We start from the raw sequence: 10,562 nt of genomic DNA on the forward strand, positions 1-10,562 counted from the left end.
TACTCAATTGCTCTGCAGTGCATAATCAGAGAAGTGGGAGGGAGTGATTAGGTGTCTTGGGAACGGAAATGACACAACCAAGATATGTAGATATTTTAAAGGAAGGAGAAGCTACTGAGAAAATTGTTCCTCTCTTCCCCACGCAAAAGGCTGAAGATTATTTTTTGCTGGGAGTGAAAAACACGATACCAGAAATGTGCTGGGGAGTTTTCAGCAGAAGACACGACGTGCTGGTGCTGGGAGAGGTGAAACAACCGTGCAGTTCTTAACTGATGGCTCTGTCCAGCTCTCGCCTCCACAGAGACCTTGGTGGGGCAGATGTGCAGGGTGCCACGGGCACCACTTGGGTCCCAGTTACAGCTTCACCCTCTGGATGGTGCACCAAGGACTCACAAAGGATGGGGACACATGCTCAGGGTCAGTTGGATGCCTGCTTTTGCCAGGCTTTTGGAGGAGAGGTTTTGACACAGAGAGGTTAGCAGAGACAGCTCTTGTTTAGACCCAGGTTTGTTCCCGTCCCATCCTGATCACCTCCCTCATTTAAACAGTTCTGAATTACCTCCATCCAGAGGCTGACTCACCTCCTGAGTGGTTTACCTCCTTGCAAATTGCTCTGGTATAAATCAGCTGGTGTTTCAGAGCAGAACAGGTGCTGATAAAAAGCCATGTGATGTCAAAACTAATACAAAGGGAGGAGGAATGATTTAAGTGCCCGAGCTTGATCCAAAGTCAAATAAAGCTGGTTTCCATTAATAATTCTTTAAAAGCCATTATCACCTTCTTTACCTTATGTAGCACCTTGTACTAGGATACCTCGATGTCCTCCACTGCAAAGAAAACTCCACCCAAGCTATCAATCCTGTCGAGTGAGAGGTCAAGTTTCACTAAGTTGGTCCCTTGGAGCTGCAGCTTTACACTTGTGAGCTCTGAACAAAGCCTCTGGTCTTGGACTAACAGTCCAGGCTTTGAACATCCCTGGCTGAGTAGTGATCTTGCTCATTCATTTGATTTCTTTTACCCAGCCTTTCTTATGCTCTGTGTGCACTGAACTGCAACCTGAGGGTGAGTAAGAGCCAGGTGCTGGAAGGTGGCTGTACCAGTCCCATCACATGCCATTAACATACCAGGTGCAGTGCTCATGATTTCCCAGAGCGGATTAAGGGAGCATTTACTTGGTTGAACTGGCTCTGCGAGGCCCAGGGCTCGGTCCTCAGCTCATGTTATGCACACACAACTGGAGAGGGAGGAGAAGATGATGCACTTGACTTACCACCAACCCCAAGCCTCGGGCTCTCACGGACTGAACGAGCCTCTTGTGTAACAGGCTGGCCCCAGGGTTCCTGTAGGAACAAAACCTGGTGTTTCTCCTCCTGTTGAGGAGAGAACAAGGGAAATAAGAGGCAAGAGGTAATAAAATTAGTCCAATTTTCCCTTCACAGTAGTTCATTTGTTATCTTCTGGCTCTTGCTTCAGTTCCTGCCTGCACTGGGTGTGCACAGTGCATGATCACAAGTAAATGATTTCTAGTGTGCTTGCAACAAAAATACAGTCTCCTTTTAACCCTTGGACTAACTGTCCTCCTCCCAAAAGGCACCAGCTCAATCATACCAACCTCATATTGGAATGTTGCTCGTCCTCATTCCCGGGGAAGCCAAAGGAAGGCTTCCTGTGCCCTCTGTCGGGCAGTTTGCTGTGGGAAGGGATGGCATCACCAGCATCAGGACCTGGCAGAGTGCAGGAGACTTTTCGGAGGCCAGGGGAGGAGAAAGTCACCTGCATAAATCTGGAATGTGTCAGATTTAATATCACTGGGGCAAATGGTCTAATCATCAGAATGCAAATGCTTCCTACAGTAATATAAACGTTGTTGTGGACTGAGACGCTGAACTGGATCCCCAGTGGTGTCATTCTGTGCAAGAATATAGTGGGAAATCCCGTTGGGAAGGACTTTGTGCAAACACGAGACAGTACATGCAATCATTAAGGCTGGAAAAGCCCTCTAAGACCATTGAGCCAAACCATTTACCCAGCACTGCCACCATGAAACACTGCACATCTCAGAGTCAATGCTGAAGGCAGGGAGTTCACTTGTGGTGTGAGCTGGACCACATTTCTGAGTCCTCTGAGGGTGTGTTTGCTGCCTGTAACAGCACTCACTTCAAGCCAATTCAAGGCACAAACAACAGGGGCTCTATCCCCCACGGGACCCCTGCTAGGCTGAGTCCCATGAGCAGGGAAAAGGGATCCTGCAACCTTCCTCTGCTGGCTGGGCCCTCACAGGGTGAGGCTACAGAGCAAAACACTTCACTTAGAAGACACCAGTGATGCACCACCAGTGTCTTCATTAGGCACCTTGTGGCATTTCCCACGGTATGATCTAACTGGATCATCAAATGCTGTGTGTCCCTCTGCACTGAATGGCTTGTGCTGGCTGGCACGGCATCACACACCTCCTCTTTCATCTGCATCCTTCACCATGGGGATTCTCCTTCACTCCTAACCGAGCAGGGTAAAACAACATTGGTTTCCTAACCAGGGTCTCCTGAAGGCCACCTCCACAATATCACTGTGCTTCACAGGCAGAACTGAATTTATATGTGCAATATGTAAGTTTGTGGGAAAATGAAATCATTGCAGTTTTCAGGCAAGGGCTACCTGAGGTACAGAATACAACAATGAATGATTTCTTTCTCTGTGAGCACCACTTTAAGATGTGCACGGGGTGCTTTGTCAGACTATTGGGCATAGTGCTGCATTTTCTAAGGTCGGTGATGCACCTGTGTGAATATCTCACCTGTGTAACACAGAGGCTTAGGCTGATGTTTTCTCCTGGTCTTGACATCTGCAGCACTTCACAACCATGCCAGCAAGACCAGTCTTTTTTGAAATACAGTTCTGAAGAAATGTCATATTCTTATTTTTAAAACAGTGGGTTTCTTTCCCCTGAGTTTCAGCTTTTCAGTGCCAGTGAGATACATAAATTTACAACCCAGAACTTCCCTGTTTGAACTCCTACAGTAAATGAAACAGTCACAGGGTGTATAACGTGAATAAAACCCTGTTACTGTTTCATGGACTCTGTCAGGTTTTGCACTCTCCTTTTTTCCAGTTCCTCCTCCTTCACTCCATCCTATTCCCTCCCTTCTGTGCCTGCCTTGCGCCATCTGGTGTCCCAAATCCACCAGTGGCAGCAGCAATGAAAGTGTGTGTATAGGGTCATCAGGTGTGTATAGGGGTGTATAGGAGTCATCAGAGCGCAGAATACTCACTTCCATGAAAATGGAGTATAATACTGTGTGCTGTGAGGTGTCAGTCCCTGAAATCAGAGGCTCAGGGCAAACCATGCTGCTTGTGTGGCTTCTCTTTCAGCACTGCCCATGGCCTCAGAGACAACTGGGAGTGTCTGGTCGAGGCTGGAGCACCTTCACAGCAGGTGGAGCTGATGTGTCCTCATTGAACACGGTGAGTGATGATGAAGGGAAGAGGAAGAACAGGTGAATGCCCAAGGAGAGCAGCACCACCCCACAGCTCTCCTGGCAAAAAGAGCCTTTGCCGTAGATGTTTGCCTCCTGCCTGGGATGCATCCAGTGGGAGCTGTGGGGCTGGCAGGGCCCTGGATCCCCTGCTCACCCTGTAGAGCACATCCCCCACTACTCACACCTCCCAGGGCCTGGTGCAGCCAGGAGGGCACAGAGCTCCAGCAGCATCTGTAAAACACAGACTGCCTTGCACTGCCCAAGAATATTTGTCTGTTTTTCTCACCTGCACAGAAGTCACCTGCAAACACCTCTTTCTCTATTGCAGATCCTTCCAGGCTTGGACTGAAGCTGCCAAACTAACAATGCTCTGAGCCACAAAGGAGAAAAGAGGAGACTGTGCTGTTGAGCAGGAGCAGGAGAAAGAACTTATGCCGTGCTGTGGGCTCTACAACAAACTTCAAAACTCTGGAACTGCACAGTGCCACCCTCAGAGCTGCTTACAGGTACCTTGGGGAAAGCTTTAAAGTAGAAGAGTTGCTATAGATCCCTTTTGTCCTCGTTACTTGACACTCCCTCTCCCCCTGAAAGTCCTTAGAAAAGGGATTGACACATAACACAGAAGTTACTCAGGAATCCAGACGTGTGCAAGAGAAGGGGTCAAGCATTCTTATTCTTCTGTTACACTTCTTCAGTCACCTGCACCCCCCAGGCCCGCCCTGCCCTCCCCTGCACCTCAGCTCTGCTGTCCTGTCCCACACGGGCTGGAGCTGGGGCTGGGCACCACCTCCGGCCCCTGGCAAGCTGGGACTGCCCCGAGGACAGGAGCAATTGCTCTGTCCCCTTCCCTGTGTGTGCCAGGACAGCAGGCACACGTGCCACCCCTGGGGAAGGGGCTGCAGCCCAGCTGGATGAGCGGGGACCCTGCAGACTGGGAGGGCACAGCTGGGTGTTGTGCCAGTGCCCTGGGCTGGCAGTGAGAGCCTGTGAAGGCCGGCACTCTGCTGGCTTAGGTTTCCTCCTGGGGTTTCTGTCAGAACCCCAGTGTGAGGGAGTTCCTTAAACCAAGTCACTGTGGCAGAATGAACGACCCCAGATGAGAAAAGCTGGATCCAACCCAGGCAATCTTTGATGCTCCCTCCTGAGCTGCAGGGGAAGCAAAAGGCAGCTCTGGCAGGGGAGAGTTAAACCTGGCCCGTGTCTGCAGGAAAAAGAAGGCAGGATCACCTGGGGACTCCCCCTTGCCCATTCCCTGCTCCCACAGCCCCAGGATCCCCCAGCCCTGCCCCTCCCAGCATCGCATCCCCCGGCACTCTCTGCAGCACCCACGGCTCCCACACCCTGCACCCCCTCCAGGACCCTGCACCCATGGGGCCCATGGCACCCCAGAACCAGCACCCTCACACCAAAGGCCCCCGGGTTCTCCCCAACACAGCCTGTGCTGCCCACCCCACGTGTCCCCCCGAGTGGGGGACATGGGCCCGTGCCCGCTGCCAGCAGCAGGAATCGGGGCAGGGCAAGGATCCCTCACTGGCCTTTGGGCTCTTCCACGGCCCAGGGCAATGCCATGGGGATGGGAAACAAAACCCTGAGTGCTTGGAGCTTCCAAGCAGGTACCCCCAGCCCGGGGTGGCTGTGCCAGCACCCCCAGACAACCGAGTTACAGAAGGACAATACAACAGCAACACATTAAACATCTATACAAAATGTATTTACATTATAAGAATCATTAGGAAAACAAGAATCTTCTTATAAAAAAAACAATCTTCTTAATAAAAACAACTATCTTCTTAAGAAAAAAACTGTCTTCTTAATAAAAAACTACCATCTTAAAAAACCCCTTTCTTGTAAATAAAACCTATTGATAAAAAACATCTTCTTAATTAAAAAAATTATCTTCCTAAATAAAATCTATCTTCTTATTATTAAAAAATTCTATTCTGAAAAAACAACTCTCTTCTGTAAAAACAACTATCTTCTTTCTAAAACCCACTATTTTCATAAAAAATAAAAAGTATAAAATGTATGTAAAGAAGAAGAGGAAACAACGTAGAGAACATATGTACAAGTGGCCGATTCCGTGGCCGGCACGTCCGTCAGTCCTGCAAGAAAAGCAAGGGCACGGTCAGTGCAGTCGGGCCCTGCTGGCCGTTCCCTGTGCCCCCAGCCTGGCCCATGCTGGGCACAGCGGGACTCTGGCGCCAGGCCTGAGCCCGGCTGGGGATGGGAGCCGGGCCCCAGGCGCTGGCACGGGGCTTGTGCGGCCCAAAGCAGGCGCAGGGCAGGCCGGGGCTGGGGGCTGTGCCGCTGCAATCCAGGGCACGGGGCACCGTGTCCCTGAGCGGGGCCACCCAGCCCAGCCCCGGCCTGCCGGCAGGTGACCCGCTGGCCCCGGGGCAGGGCATGGCCAGGACGGGCCTCACCTGCTGCTCATGGGGGACTCCCCTCATCCCAACACCATGGCCTCCTCCTTTTCACCTTCCTCTTCCACGGCCATCTCTTCTTCCTCTTTCATGGCCACCTCCATCTCCTCTCCATCGCCTTTGCTCTCTCTCGCCATCTCCACCTCCGCTGGCTCTTCGCTGGCTCTCTCAACCTGCAGCAGGGAGAACAACCTCGCAGAAGGGGCCCTGTCCCACCCCAGCCCCATTGAGCTCCAGCCCACCTGGGCAGTCACTTGGTGCCCTCCTCCGTGGATTGGCACTGGACATTCACTGGGACAAGGCTGCACATCCTGCTGCCATGGATCCCAACACCCAGACTGCAGGCAGAGTCAGCACTGACGCATGTCACAGGGAGCAGGTGGGGACAGTCCAGAGGGAGCAGGGGGAAGGGGACTCTTGGAACAAAAGGTGGTCGGGGCAGAGGGTGCGCTGGGAGCTGCTCACAGATCGCTGGCAGCAGGGGAATGGCTGCGTTGTGCTCGGCGACGGACCCTGGCAGTTCCACATGGAACACGGGCACAGCTCTGGCAGCTGGGATGTCACAGGAGGTCCAGGGCCACTCTGCACTGGGGATGGGGATCGTGGAATGATGGAATCCTTGAGTGCTTTGGCTTGGGACAGACCCTACAAATCATCTTGTTCCAACCTGACCAAGTTGCTCAGGGCCACGGCCAAGTGGGCCTTCAATGTTCCCAGGGATGGGGCAGCCACAGCCTCTCTGCACAGTCCCTGCCAGGGCCTCACCACCCTCCCAGGAAACAATATTTTCCTAACATCAAATCTAACCCTCCTCTCTGTCAGTTTGAAGCCCTTGTCCTGTCACTACAGTTACTGACCAAGAGTCACCCTCCGGCTTCCTTGGAGGCCCCTTCCCACACGGGAAGGTTTCTGCCAGGTCTCCACAAAACCTTCTCTTCTCCAGGCTGAACAGCCCCAACTTTGCCAGCCTGTCTGCAGAGGGGAGGTGCTCGAGTGCCCTGAGCCCCTTGGTGGCCTGGTCTGGCCTTGCTGCAGCAGTTGCCTGGCCTTGTTGTGTCGGGGACCCCAGAGCTGGAGGCCGCACTGCAGCTGGGGTCTGCTGAGAGCGCAGCAGAGCGGCAGAACCCCCCCTGCCCTGCTGCCCCCAGGGCTGGGGATGAGCCCAGGACACGGGACCGGGGGGTCTGGGCTGAGAGGGCACATTCTAAGGGCCCATGGAACAACAATAATCTTTGACATGTATTTACAATAAAACGACAACATATAAGACACAGATTCTGAATTTATTGATGTTTTCAGAGTTTTCTTAATAAAACCAGTACTCTTCTTTATAGAAACAAGTGTCTTCTTGATGACAACAGTCTTAATATCAACAACAATCTTCTTATTAAAAACAATTTTCTTCTTAATAAAAATATCTTCTTAATAAAAACAACTATCTTCTAAATAAAACAACTATCTTCTTAAGAAAAAGCTATCTTCTTAAAAAGGAAACTTATCTTCTTAAAAAACTATTGTCTTAATAAAAAACTATCTTCTTACTTAAAAATCTATCTTCTTAACCTATCTTCTTATAAAAACAACAAACTTCTTAAAAAGTGAACAGTAGAAAACGTATTTACAAAACAAACAGGAAAAAAGTCAAAAACATATGTACAGGTGGCCAAAGCCATGGCCGGCAGGTCTGTCAGTCCTGCAAGAAAAGCAAGGGCACGGTCAGTGCAGTCGGGCCCTGCTGGGTGTTCCCTGTGCCCCCAGCCTGGCACACCCAGCAGGTGACCGTGGGGCAGGGCATGGCCAGTACGTGCCTGTTCTGCTGCTGGGGGACTGTCCTCATCCCAGCACCATGTCCTCCACCTTGTCCTCTTCATCCACTTCCATGTCTTCTACTTCATCTTCCTTCATATCCACTTCCATCTCATCATCATCTTCCACATCCACCTCCATACTCTCCTCAGTATCCATCTCCATGTCAACTTCCATCTGTTCCTCCGTATCTCCGGCAGTCTGTATAAGGGAGCACAACCTCAGAGAGGGGTCCCTGTCCCACACCAGCCCCACCGAGCTCCAGCCCACCCAGGCAGCTGGTGGGTGCCCACCTCCATGGAATGGCACCGTACCTTGACTGGGACAAGACTGCACATCCTGCTGGGATGGATGCTCAGCTGCAGAGAGCAGGGAGAGTCCAGGAATGATGGGTCTTTCGGGATCACCTGTCAAGGGTGCGCTGGGAGCTGCTCAGGGATCGCTGTCAGCAGGGGAATGGCTGCGTTGTGCTCGTCGCCGGGCCCTGGCAGTTCCACATGGAACACGGGCACAGCTCTGGCAGCTGGGATGTCACAGGAGTTGTGGGGCCACTCTGCAGGGGGGGAATGGGGATCATGGAATGATGGAATCCTTGAGTGGTTTGCCTTGGAAGGGACCCTAAAAATCTTTTTTCAACCTGACCAGGTTGCTCAGGGCCCCATCCAAGTGGTCCTTGAATGTTCCCAGGGATGGGGCAGCCACAGCCTCTCTGCACAGTCCCTGCCAGGGCCTCACCACCCTCACAAGAAACAATATTTTCCTAACATCAAATCTAACCCTCCCCTCTGTCACTTTGAGCCCATTCCCCCTTGTCCTGTCACTACAGTTGCTGACCAAGAGTCAGAGGGGCTTCTTTGGAGGCCCCTTCCCACACGGCAAGGTTTCTGCCAGGTCTCCACAAAACCTTCTCTTCTCCAGGCTGAACAGCCCCAACTTTGCCAGCCTGTCTGCAGAGGGGAGGTGCTCGAGTGCCCTGAGCCCCTTGGTGGCCTGGTCTGGCCTTGCTGCAGCAGTTGCCTGGCCTTGTTGTGTCGGGGACCCCAGAGCTGGAGGCCGCACTGCAGCTGGGGTCTGCTGAGAGCGCAGCAGAGCGGCAGAACCCCCCCTGCCCTGCTGCCCCCAGGGCTGGGGATGAGCCCAGGACACGGGACCGGGGGGTCTGGGCTGAGAGGGCACATTCTAAGGGCCCATGGAACAACAGTCTTTGACATGTATTTACAGAAGGACAATAAAACGACAACATATAAGACACGTCTCCAGAATTTATTGACATTTTCAGAATTTTCTTAATAAAACCAGCACTCTTCTTTATAGAAATGACAGTCTTCTTGATGACAACAGTCTTAATATCAACAACCATCTTCTTATTAAAAACAGTTGTCTTCTTAATAAAAATATCTTCTTAATAAAAACAACTATCTTCTAAATAAAACAACTATCTTCTTAAGAAAAAGCTATCTTCTTAAAAAGGAAACTTATCTTCTTAAAAACTATTTTCTTAATAAAAAACTATCTACTTAAAAATCTATCTTCTTAAACTATCTTCTATAGAAAAACAACAAACTTCTTAAAACTTCACTAATATAAAACGTATTTACAGAAAAACTGAGAAAAGGGTAAATAACATATGTACAGGTGGCCGATTGCATGGCCGGCATGTCCGTCAGTCCTGCAAGAAAAGCAAGGGCACGGTCAGTGCAGTCGGGGCCTGCTGGGTGTTCCCTGTGCCCCCAGCCTGGCACACCCAGCAGGTGACCCTGGGACAGGGCATGGCCAAGACGGGCCTGACCTGCTGATGGGGTGGGGTGTCCTTATCCCAGGATCATGTCCTCCTCCTTCTCGCCTTCCTCCTCTACTTCCATCTCCTCTTCTACATCCTCTTTCATGTCCACCTCCATCTCCTCTACATTGTCTTTTAGATCTCTCGCCGTGTCAACTTCCATTGGCTCTTCGGTGTCTCTCTGAGCCTGCAGCAGGGAGCACAACCTCAGAGAGGGGGCCCTGTCCCACTCCAGCCCCACTAAGCTCCTGCCCACCCGGGCAGTCAGGGGGTTCCCACCTCTCTGGATTGGCACTGTACCTTCACTGGGAGGAGGTTGCCCATCCTGCTGGGGTGGATCACAAGACCCAGACTGCAGACAGAGTCAGGACTGACGGACAGAGCAGGGATCGCCTGAAAACACTCCACTGGGAGCAGGGTGAAGGGTGGTCTCAGACCACCTGCGCTGGGAGCTGCTGACGGTTCGCTGTCAGCAGGGGAATGGCTGCGTTGTGCTCGTCGCCGGGCCCTGGCAGTTCCACATGGAACACGGGCACAGCTCTGGCAGCTCTGATGTCACAGGAGGTCCAGGGCCACTCCACAGTGGGAGATTGGGATTCTCGAATGCTCAAATCCTTGAATGGTTTGGCTTGGTAGGGACTCTAAAAATCATCTTTTTCTAACCTGGTCCACCTTCCACCACACCAGGTTGCTCAGGGCTCTGTCCAAGTGGGCCTTCGATGTTCCCAGGGATGGGGCATCCTCAGCCTCTCTGCACAACCTGTGCCAAGGGCCTCAATACCCTCCTTGCAAAATAAAACCTCCCTAAAGCAAATCAAACCTAAATCCACCTCCTTCAGTGTGAAGCCATCGCCCCTTCTCCTCTCCCCAGGCCCTGCTGAACACTCTGTCTCCAGCTGTCCTCTGGCTTTCATAGCCAATAGGAACCTGCATTGATTGTCCCTGTCTTTTGCTCTTGGCAATGGACCTGAGGACATCTTTTCCCCCTGAATTCTTGATACTCACATAGATACTTATTTTCTCTTTCTTTAAAACTTTATATTTTTCTTCCTTTTTTTCTAACAAGAAAAGGGCTGG

Source organism: Manacus candei, unplaced genomic scaffold (assembly GCF_025592945.1).
Source record: "Manacus candei isolate 608988 ecotype Guabito, Panama unplaced genomic scaffold, ASM2559294v1 h1tg000057l, whole genome shotgun sequence".
Lineage (NCBI taxonomy): Eukaryota > Metazoa > Chordata > Aves > Passeriformes > Pipridae > Manacus > Manacus candei.